This window comes from Cupressus sempervirens, chromosome 8, assembly GCF_028749045.1.
Source record: "Cupressus sempervirens isolate cs-2001-9-10 chromosome 8, ASM2874904v1, whole genome shotgun sequence".
Lineage (NCBI taxonomy): Eukaryota > Viridiplantae > Streptophyta > Pinopsida > Cupressales > Cupressaceae > Cupressus > Cupressus sempervirens.
This window is the reverse complement of record NC_143125.1, coordinates 389,507,597-389,519,655: the sequence shown is the minus strand read 5'-3', so window position 1 is coordinate 389,519,655 and position 12,059 is coordinate 389,507,597. Positions and strand designations below refer to the sequence as shown.

General features: G+C 35.4%; 2 pseudogenes; both read right to left on the bottom strand.

The window, feature by feature from the left end:
* Positions 1-421: 421 nt before the first annotated feature.
* LOC149542926 (glutamate--tRNA ligase, cytoplasmic-like) lies at positions 422-6,389 on the bottom strand (annotated as a pseudogene).
* Positions 6,390-6,392: 3 nt separating this feature from the next.
* LOC149542925 (glutamate--tRNA ligase, cytoplasmic pseudogene) overlaps positions 6,393-12,059 on the bottom strand; it is a 30,384-nt pseudogene continuing 24,717 nt past the window's right edge.

Genomic DNA, 12,059 nt, shown 5'->3' with positions numbered 1-12,059 from the left:
TATGCTATTAAATTGAACCAGGTTACTTCTTTGTTCTCCACTGAACAACAATCTACAGACTATTTCATAGAGAATGAAAGGGTGGGAATATGTCCTGAAGTCACACAAAATAGGCATTTTAATTTTGAATTTTAGGACTTTCATATATTATTAGAATACACTCTTGTACAATTGCTTGAAGTATAAATTCTAAAATGTTCCCTAGTATATGTTCTGCGGATACCTTCCCATACAAAATAATTTAGAACATTGATAGTTATGAGAGCTCCCCTACCAGTGTGTATGTGACACAGAGCCAAATTGGACATCTTTGTTCGAATAGACTCCTGAAAGCTATATCAACAGCTTGCAATGAGAGTCATATTTGGACATCAATGTAAAATACCAACACAATGTACAGAAACATACATAAATTCATCCATTATTGACCATAAAGGTTTTGAGTTAGTGAAAAATATACCTTCTTTTTAGTAATCAAATGCTCAACTTCAACAAGTGACAAGTTGACAAGCTCTGAAATCTCTGGTAGCCAAGTCAACTTTAGCTTTGTTGTTTTGACTAATCCTTCAAGATGGAGCATGCCATGAAGTCGTACAATAATACCCTTTGAGTCATTCTCAATATTTATTATTATGGCATTGCCTGAATCCATCAGTGTTACCTCTTCACCTTCTGAGACAAGAGCAGCATCAGCACTCTCCAACCAAATGTGTTTTGTGTAAGTAGTTGCTTTCTTGCCAGCACCTTCATACTTTTTATGCCTAGCCAGAATTTTGACAAAAGGTTCTTCAGGCCCATTTGTTAAGCATAGAAGAACACAATTTTCAAAAAGAGCAGTGTGTCTAGGATAGACAGGGTCAATGATTTTTTTATTCATTGTCCATTAGATTTAGATTTTTTGATTTTTTGATGCTCCTTGAAACAAAAGTGCCAAAGAAAACTTAGATTTATAATTTTAATTGGTATAGGTTATAAGAATCTGTATGGAAACCATAGAAAATTAAGTGAAAAAAAAAAGGTGTTCCAAAGAAAAAGTCCAACATTTAAACTTGTGACAGAATAAATTGCTTTAAGGCCTCTACTGTCAATCCCCTTCGCAATGTTCCTTGCACTGTTGGGAAGCGAGGATCATCCCAACCCTCCACTTTTTCATTATCTACAAACCACTATAGTTTTCACCTGCTCTAGAGAGTATAAACAAAATTCAAATGGCTAAAATCCCACACATTCACTTTCCACAAACCCATGTCTTCTAAGACCCTATAATATTGTTCATTACAATCATGGTACTCACTTGACCAGAGAGCATGTGTCACACCTTCAATGTTATCCACATATGGGCATGCAAAATCATATGTTGGATATATCTTGTATTTAGATCCAACATGGTGATGGTGGACAGGATTGCATCTATAATAAATAGGATCTCACAATGTTTTGTTAACATCTTGCATATCTAGCTTACCTTTTAGACAACATTGCAACCCCCTCTCAGTAGCAGCAATCATTTCTTTCCACAGACACATATTTTGCTCCATAGAGTTATTCCTATTGATGGACTCAATTCCATCCATTCTCTCTTTCTACATCTGCTCTCGAGGTGTGTCATCCACATATGTCTTCCCCTCATATATCAATTTCTTAGCCATTTCTACTAACTACGAAAAATAATCTAAAGTGTATGTAGGTCCTTCTCCTTTAATGCCTAGTGTATCAAGGTCATTCAATATGTTCTCTACAAACTCGTTGCTTGCTTTAGCAGGGTTTGTGTCATCAAAGCATATAATCAAGTGCCCTTTATACCTTTGAGAAAAATATTGGTTTAAAAAATGAGCTTTTGCATGTCCAATATGAAGATATCCACTCGACTTAGGAGGAAACTGAGTACAAACTTTCCCAATTTCTACATTTGATAGATCAATGTCAAAAGAACCTTCCTCCTTTTCTTTCTCATTTCTTTCCACAGACACATATTTTGCTCCATAGAGTTATTCCTATTGATGGACTCAATTCCATCCATTCTCTCTTTTTGCATCTGCTCTCGAGGTGTATCATCCACATATGCCTTCCCCTTAGAGATCAATTTCTCAGCTATTTCTACTAACTGCAAAAAATAATCTTAAGTGTATGTAGGTCCTTCTCCTTTAATTCCTAGCATATCAAGGTCATTCAATATGTTCTCTACAAACTCGTTGCTTTCTTTAGCAAGGTTTGTGTCATCAAAGCGTATAATCAAGCAGCCTTTATACTTTTGAGCAAAGTATTGGTTTAAAAAATGAGCTTTTACATGTCCAATATGAAGATATCCACTCGACTCAGGAGGAAACTGAGCACAAACTTTCCCAATTTCTACATTTGGTAGATCAATGTCAAAAGAACCTTCCTCCTTTGCTTTCTCATTTATTTCCACAGACACATATTTTGCTCCACAGAGTTATTCCTATTGATGGACTCAATTCCATCCATTCTCTCTTTCTGCATCTGCTCTTGAGGTGTGTCATCCACATATGCCTTCCCCTCAGATATCAATTTCTCAGCCATTTCTACTAACTGCGAAAAATAATCTGAAGTGTATGTAGGTCCTTCTCCTTTAATGCCTAGCGTATCAAGGTCATTCAATATGTTCTCTACAAACTCGTTGCTTTCTTTAGTAGGGTTTGTGTCATCAAAGCATTAAATCAAGCGCCCTTTATACCTTTGAGAAAAGTATTGGTTTAAAAAATGAGCTTTTGCATGTCCAATATGAAGATATCCACTCGACTCAGGAGGAAACTGAGTACAAACTTTCCCAATTTCTACATTCGGTAGATCAATGTCAAAAGAACCTTCCTCCTTTGCTTTCTTGTTTCTTTCCACAGACACATATTTTGCTCCATAGAGTTATTCCTATTGATGGACTCAATTCCATCCATTCTCTCTTTCTACATCTGCTCTCGAGGTGTGTCATCCACATATGCCTTCGCCTCAGAGATCAATTTCTCAGCCATTTCTACTAACTACGAAAAATAATCTTAAGTGTATGTAGGTCCTTCTCCTTTAATGCCTAGCATATCAAGGTCATTCAATATGTTCTCTACAAACTCTTTTCTTTCTTTAGCAGGGTTTGTGTCATCAAAGCGTATAATCAAGCACCCTTTATACCTTTGAGCAAAGTATTGGTTTAAAAAATGAGCTTTTACATGTCCAATATGAAGATATCCACTCGACTCAGGAGGAAACTGAGCACAAACTTTCCCAATTTCTGCATTTGGTAGATCAATGTCAAAAGAACCTTCCTCCTTTGCTTTCTCATTTCTTTCCACAAACACATATTTTGCTCCATAGAGTTATTCCTATTGATGGACTCAATTCCATCCATTCTCTCTTTCTGCATCTGCTCTCGAGGTGTGTCATCCACATATGCCTTCCCCTCAGAGATCAATTTCTCAGCCATTTCTACTAACTGCAAAAAATAATCTTAAGTGTATGTAGGTCCTTCTCCTTTAATGCCTAGCATATCAAGGTCATTCAATATGTTCTCTACAAACTCGTTGCTTTCTTTAGCAGGGTTTGCGTCATCAAAGCGTATAATCAAGCACCCTTTATACCTTTGAGCAAAGTATTGGTTTAAAAAATGAGCTTTTACATGTCCAATATGAAGATATCCACTCGACTCAGGAGGAAACTGAGCACAAACTTTCCCAATTTCTACATTTGGTAGATCAATGTCAAAAGAACCTTCCTCCTTTGCTTTCTCATTTCTTTCCACAGACACATATTTTGCTCCATAGAGTTATTCCTATTGATGGACTCAATTCCATCCATTCTCTCTTTCTGCATCTGCTCTTGAGGTGTGTCATCCACATATGTCTTCCCCTTAGATATCAATTTCTCAGCCATTTCTACTAACTGCGAAAAATAATCTAAAGTGTATGTAGGTCCTTCTCCTTTAATGCCTAGCGTATCAAGGTCATTCAATATGTTCTCTACAAACTCGTTGCTTTCTTTAGCAGGGTTTGTGTCATCAAAGCGTATAATCAAGCACCCTTTATACCTTTGAGAAAAGTATTGGTTTAAAAAATGAGCTTTTGCATGTCCAATATGAAGATATCCACTCGACTCAGGAGGAAACTGAGTACAAACTTTCCCAATTTCTACATTCGGTAGATCAATGTCAAAAGAACCTTCCTCCTTTGCTTTCTCATTTCTTTCCATAGACACATATTTTTCTCCATAGAGTTATTCCTATTGATGGACTCAATTCCATCCATTCTCTCTTTCTACATCTGCTCTCGAGGTGTGTCATCCACATATGCCTTCCCCTCAGAGATCAATTTCTTAGCCATTTCTACTAACTACGGAAAATAATCTGAAGTGTATGTAGGTCCTTCTCCTTTAATGCCTAGCATATCAAGGTCATTCAATATGTTCTCTACAAACTCGTTGCTTTCTTTAGCAGGGTTTGTGTCATCAAAGCGTATAATCAAGCACCCTTTATACCTTTGAGCAAAGTATTGGTTTAAAAAATGAGCTTTTACATGTCCAATATGAAGATATCCACTCGACTCATGAGGAAACTGAGCACAAACTTTCCCAATTTCTGCATTTGGTAGATCAATGTCAAAAGAACCTTCCTCCTTTGCTTTCTCATTTCTTTCCACAGACACATATTTTGCTCCATAGAGTTATTCCTATTGATGCACTCAATTCCATCCATTCTCTCTTTCTACATCTGCTCTCGAGGTGTGTCATCCACATATGCCTTCCCCTTAGATATCAATTTCTCAGCCATTTCTACTAACTGCGAAAAATAATCTGAAGTGTATGTAGGTCCTTCTCCTTTAATGCCTAGTGTATCAAGGTCATTCAATATGTTCTCTACAAACTCATTACTTTCTTTAGCAGGGTTTTTGTCATCAAAGCGTATAATCAAGTGCCCTTTATATCTTTGAGAAAAGTATTGGTTTAAAAAATGAGCTTTTGCATGTCCAATATGAAGATATCCACTCGACTCAGGAGGAAACTAAGTAAAAACTTTCCCAATTTCTACATTCGGTAGATCAATGTCAAAAGAACCTTCCTCCTTTGCTTTCTCATTTCTTTCCATAAACACATATTTTGCTCCATAGAGTTATTCCTATTGATGGACTCAATTCCATCCATTCTCTCTTTTTGCATCTACTCTCGAGGTGTGTCATCCACATATGCCTTCCCCTCAGAGATCAATTTCTCAGCCATTTCTACTAACTGCAAAAAATAATCTTAAGTGTATGTAGGTCCTTCTCCTTTAATGCCTAGCATATCAAGGTCCTTCAATATGTTCTCTACAAACTCGTTACTTTCTTTAGCAGGGTTTGTGTCATCAAAGTGTATAATCAAGCACCCTTTATACCTTTGAGCAAAGTATTCGTTTAAAAAATGAGCTTTTACATGTCCAATATGAAGATATCCACTCGACTCAGGAGGAAAATGAGCACAAACTTTCCCAATTTCTACATTTGGTAGATCAATGTCAAAAGAACCTTCCTCCTTTTCTTTCTCGTTTCTTTCCACAGACACATATTTTGCTCCATAGAGTTATTCCTATTGATGGACTCAATTCCATCCATTCTCTCTTTTTGCATCTGCTCTCGCGGTGTGTCATCCACATATGCCTTCCCCTTAGATATCAATTTCTCAACCATTTCTACTAACTACAGAAAATAATCTAAAGTGTATGTAGGTCCTTCTCCTTTAATGCCTAGCATATCAAGGTCATTCAATATGTTCTCTACAAACTCGTTGCTTTCTTTAGCAAGGTTTGTGTCATCAAAGTGTATAATCAAGCACCCTTTATACCTTTGAGCAAAGTATTGGTTTAAAAAATGAGCTTTTGCATGTCCAATATGAAGATATCCACTCGACTCAGGAGGAAACTGACTCATACAAACTTTCCCAATTTCTACATCTGATAGATCAATGTCAAAAGAACCTTCCTCCTTTGCTTTCTTATTTCTTTCACTTTTGATACCATTAGGCTCACTTTCTTTCAGACTTACTAGCTTTATCTTACCAATTCCTCTTCTACCAACATATTTATCAACTACTTGACCAAGTACTGGATACTCTAACAATATTGAGTTAAACCATCTAGCTAAACTTTGATATTTCTTTGATTTGTGGATACCTTCCCATCTTTGTTCTCGAATGTTCACCGGTATATGTTCTACAGATACCTTCCCATACAAAATAATTTAGAACATTGATAGTTATGAGAGCTCCCCTACCAGTGTGTATGTGACACAGAGCCAAATTGGACATCTTTGTTCGAATAGACTGCTAAAAGCTATATCAACAGCTTGCAATGAGAGTCATATTTGGACATCAATGTAAAATACCAACACAATGTATAGAAACATACGTAAATTCATCCATTATTGACCATAAAGATTTTGAGTCAGTGAAAAATCTACCTTCTTTTTAGTAATCAAATGCTCAACTTCAACAAGTGACAAGTTGACAAGCTCTGAAATCTCTGGTAGCCAAGTCAGCTTTAGCTTTGTTGTTTTGACTAATCCTTCAAGATGGAGCATGCCATGAAGTCGTACAATAATACCCTTTGATTCCTTCTCAATATTTTTTATTATGGCATTGCCCAAATCCATCAGTGTTACCTCTTCACCTTCTGAGACAAGAGAAACATCAGCACTCTCCAACCAAATGTGTTTTGTGTAAGTAGTTGCTTTCTTGCCAGCACCTTCATACTTTTTATGCCTAGCCATAATTTTGACAAAAGGTTCTTCAGGCCCATTTGTTAAGCATAGAAGAACACAATTTTCAAAAAGAGCAGTATGTCTAGGACAGATAGGGTCAATGATTTTTTTATTCATTGTCCAAAGTCTGTCCCACTCCATTAGATCTAGATTTTTTGATTTTTTGATGCTCCTTGAAACAAAAGTTCCAAAGAAAACTTAGATTTATAATTTTAATTGGTATAGGTTATTAGAATCTGTATGGAAACTATAGAAAATTAAGTGAAAAAAAAGGTGTTCCAAAGAAAAAATCCAACATTTAAACTTGTGACAGAATAAATTGCTTTAAGGCCTCTACTGTCAATCCCCTTTGCAATGTTCCTTGCACTGTTGGGAAGCAAGGATCATCCCAACCCTCCACTTTTTCATTATCTACAAACCATTATAGTTTTCACTTGCTTTAGAGAGTATAAACAAAATTCAAATGGCTAAAATCCCACACATGCACTTTCCGCAAACCCATGTCTTCTAAGACCCTATAATATTGTTCATTACGATCATGGTACTCACTTGACTGGAGAGCATGTGTCACACCTTCAATGCTATCCAAATATGGGCATGCAAAATCATATGTTGGATATATCTTGTATTTAGATCGAACATGGTGATGGCAGACAGGATTGCATCTATAATAAATAGGATCTCGCAATGTTTTGTTAACATCTTGCATATCTAGCTTACATCTTAGACAACATTGCATCCCCCTCTCAGTAGCAGCAATCAGTTCTTTCCATAGACACATATTTTTCTCCATAGAGTTATTCCTATTGATGGACTCAATTCCATCCATTCTCTCTTTCTGCATCTGCTCTCGAGGTGTGTCATCCACCAATCTGGGTCGCATAAGAAAACTTTTAAATGAGTTGTGTTAATATAACTTTTTAAGGATTGGTTACAACCAAAGTCATAAGGTTTTTGACATTGGTGGAACTATAGTACACTATTAATTAAATGGTAACATATTCTACATAAAGGTGAGTTTGTTATTTGGAGTCCCCTGGTTGCTTTCTCAAACTAATCAACCTTGATTTGATAAGTGTTTCTGCTTGTAAACTACAGTGTTAGAATTCTGATGTGGAATTTCTTCTGCATGCAGGCTCATTTGGGGAATTTTTTTAAGGCATATGGAAAGGAATAGAAGTTGCAATCAAGATTTTACTAGAGCAAGACTTGATAGAGGAGAACATGGAAGATTTCTGCAATGAAATATCACTTTTAAGGTAGCTGCATAACATTCTATTCAAAATACTATAATCATCATTAATTTCTCCTACTATCTCAAATTACTTTAAATAAAGAGGTTGGTAGGACTTTTCTTTCTCATACATTTTCTATTTTGTTCTATATGCATCTTGTCCATCCACTTGCAACATTAAAATGGTACTTTCCAGCTCCCTGTCTATAGCCTGAAGTTATTGTTTAGAAAATTTAAAGTAGGGTGAAGTTTTCTTCTAAAGTTCTCAAAAATTGTATACAATTGTATGTTGTGTTTATCATATAATTTGATGCTTTGGTTTGGATATCTTGTATGTGTAAATAGTACAATGCCTATGAGCTTGTTTAGAACTCATGCAATGGTTGCATCACAATTTGTGTAAAATTGCTTGTATTTTTTGCCCTAAAATGCCCTAGATGGTTTGTATTCACCAAAATGCTAGTATTGAAACCATGCAAATGCAATCAATATCATCGCCCAAGCTGTTTGCATCCAAACAGTGCTATGCAAGGAATAATTATGCATTTTTGTTGAAGCAATACACACAAATTTGCTCCAAAAATCACCACTTTACCTTTAGTGTTGAAAATGCATGGTATAAAGTCATAAAGGCATGCTTTTTGAAGCACTTTGCATTTGTTTTTGTATGTAAAATTGACACTTAGTCTTCTTAGGTACTAAGACGGGGTTTTAAATGAGAAACGCACATGTATATGCATTCAAAATCGACACTTTGGAGTCTTTTATAACTAAAGTTGATAATGATGTGCTTTTCAAAACAATTTGCATGTGTAAACACATCTGAAAAGTGCCACAATAACTTAACACTTTCTTTTTAGGAGGTTTTACATATGGTTTTCATTTTACACATGTTTAATATATGCAAGTTTATAATACACAAACAATGTGCTCTAGTAGCATTCAATTGATGGATCACGGGTTTGTGTGATATGCATGCATAGAGATTGTTAACGATATCTATAGTTGGGAAAAAGTTAGCGGAGTACTGATTCACCCCCAAGTATTCCCTATTTCTAACAATGACTATTTATGGTCTAATATTCAATCCAAATCTAATAGAAATAATGGACACAAGCACACTTGTAGCTTGAATTTACTTAACATCAATGTATGCACATCCATGTATCTTTCCTATTGCATATCTATGTATCATCCTTTGCCATTTTAGTTTAGCTAATCTCTAGTGAAGAGAGGCAATACTCTCATCGTGAAAGCCTATGCCATGAATGAAGGAATCTGGTACACAGAATACTATTAAGGTTTTGAGAGATGATAGTGGAGGCTCCTGAAACACCGTACTGGGAAAAATGTGGCCCTGCAAAACTTCCTGGCCAAAATGGTAACTGTGTTCTATATAAAGATGCTTAGCTTGAGCAAAATTCATTTTCTTTTGGAATATGTACACAAAAGGCTCTAATTTCTCAAGAAAATAGCATTTACCTATAGGTTCATGGTTGTCCATTGAGCATCTAATATTTTAAAAGCTTGTTGTTACCAATAATGCCTGAGGTGTAGTTTATGGTCATCTTTCATTCGAGAGCTAAAAATAATTTTATTTTCTAAGGATTTTTTCTTTTCAAATATATCATGCCTATATATTAAGTAGTGATCTCCAGCTTTCAACTCTGTAGAAATCCCCTAGTAAGTCTGTTAGGGTTAGGCTTCCACTTCCAAAGTAGATTGTGGAGTACAAATTTGGATCCCAGAATGGCAATGGGGTTTTACATAAAGATGCTCATGCCCAATTATTTTGATGGCTCAAGCTTTGTAAAGCCTAATTAGGAAAATACAGGAAGCCATTGGGCTCTGCTGACATGTCCATTATGGCTAAAGAGTACTTCATGGTCTTCTTTGCTTGAAAAAGATGTTGTTTTTCAAAGAGGAGTTAGTTGTGTCAGAAGTTTGCTTTGTTTTTTCTTTTGTTCTTTTGTTGATTGAGGGTCTCTGTTAAAAAATGAGTTGATTGCTGTTTAGATTCCTTGTTAATATTTCTTCCATAAACATCTTGATAGAAGTTTTTGAATCTTTATATCTTAAGGTAACTTTTCTTTTGGTCTTTTTTAAATATGGTTCTTGGAATTTGTTTCTGGTTCACAATTTGATATTTTGAGTTCGATTTCGTTGTTATTCTGACAAGATCTTAATAGTATGAATTAGATAATTGTTCAGTAGTTTTTCACCCATTATCTTCTCAGCATAGCCTATGAATTTGAGATGGAACTGGGTATATGGTAAGTACACAAGTGAACTATTCGACAAGGTTTATTGTTCTTGGTAATAGATGTCAAAAGGCCTTTTCTTGTTACTGAAGTCGAATGGTTGGGAATGAGCTCAATAGAGGTCAAATATCACATATGAGGCCCTCAATGCAATAAGGGATGAGGCTGGGATCATGCCCTAGGCAACTTTGGCAGAATGGGTACTTTTCAATCCTTTACTCTTAGGCCCTTAGTCTAAAAGGTAAACTTTTGTGAAATGGGTACATTTGAATCCTTAACTCTTAGGCTCTAAAGCTTAAAAGGACAACATTGGTAGAATTTCTTTTGTTCAATCTCTCACTCTTAGCTGAAGAGATTATCTTAGACTTGTGCTTCTGAATGAGGTTGCAAAAATGACTTGGGTATGGAAAGCCCTCTATTAAGAAAACCAAAAATGGTAATAGATGGAAAGTAACCATGCACTTGAAAATTTACTATCAACTTTTATCTCACACTTTGTAATCTATCATTATGAAAAGACTATGATAAAAAGGTTGCCAAAAAAGCCATATGTATACACAATATGCTAAATGAGTGGTGGAACCACAGAAACCTAAGGAAACAGCTGATAACCAATTGAGGAAGAGTGGGAATATAAAATATGTTAAAAGAATGGTAAATATTGTAAAAAATGTTATGAAGAGGATATGAAGAGAAGAAATCATTTATTGTGCATGTATACTGAACTAAAAGGAGAAATCATCTATATCTCCATCATGTAATCTCAGTCTTTATATCCATTTTGTAATCTCAATCTTGTTAGTTTATGTTTCCGTTATTTATTTTTACATTTTGTTCCAGTGTATTATTTGCAACATAGCAATCTCCTTATTATTTCCCCACCATATCATGTTTTAGTATTTTACCACTTTTCCTGTTCTTTGATTTTTCTTTTTATAATCTCATGTTCTCTTTTAATCGGTTATCATTTATTTGCTTTGGTTTTTTTGCCCCCTTTATCATTTTGCCTCTTCATTGATGCTAATGCCAAGTATTTTTTTCAATGGGACCTTATCCCTCCATTGAAGCCAATGCCCAATTTTTTTGTCAAGGAACATTACTGTTACTGTCAATCATCAATAGTTAAAAATGGACTTTTTATGAACCACAAGATTTGTGTTGAAAGAAGCTCTTGAGAATGACAACACACTTCCAATTTTACTATTAGAATTTTAGATCATGCTCATTAATGATAATGCTAGATTGTTTGTCAACAGAACCTTGCCCCTCCAATGCCACTCACAAAAATTTGTCTGCCAATATTGCTTCCTAGGTCATTCCTTTTTTTTTCTAGCAGCTGATGCCCTTGGCTATCTTTTCAAACATGCTCTCTCTTCCAAAACTGTCCATCATATCTCATTGCTTGGTAATGCTATAGTGCCTAATTCCCAATGTTCTAATTACAACATGTTTATTTAAAATTTAGCTAATGAAGTAATACATACCTTAGATATTTGACAATGTTTCTGCACTATCTCAAGATCCAAGCTTGCAATTCATTAAACTGAATTTATTATGATCTTCCCTAACTCACATCCCCATTGGATACCTTAAAATGTTGCGTAAGCCTAGCCTGATTACTAGATAGCTTGGTATACCCTTTGCTATTAGAGTCTCTCTTGAAGATTTTTGGAAATGATTCATGACCAAGTTCAGAGACAAACTTGTGAGTTGGACTTTGATTTCTTTCCATGACTGGTTGCATCCAAGTCACCAGTAAAATTCTCTTTGCCATCCATGTCTAAATTTCATCATTTTGATTGCCCTCAAAAAATTGCTACAATGAACGAACTT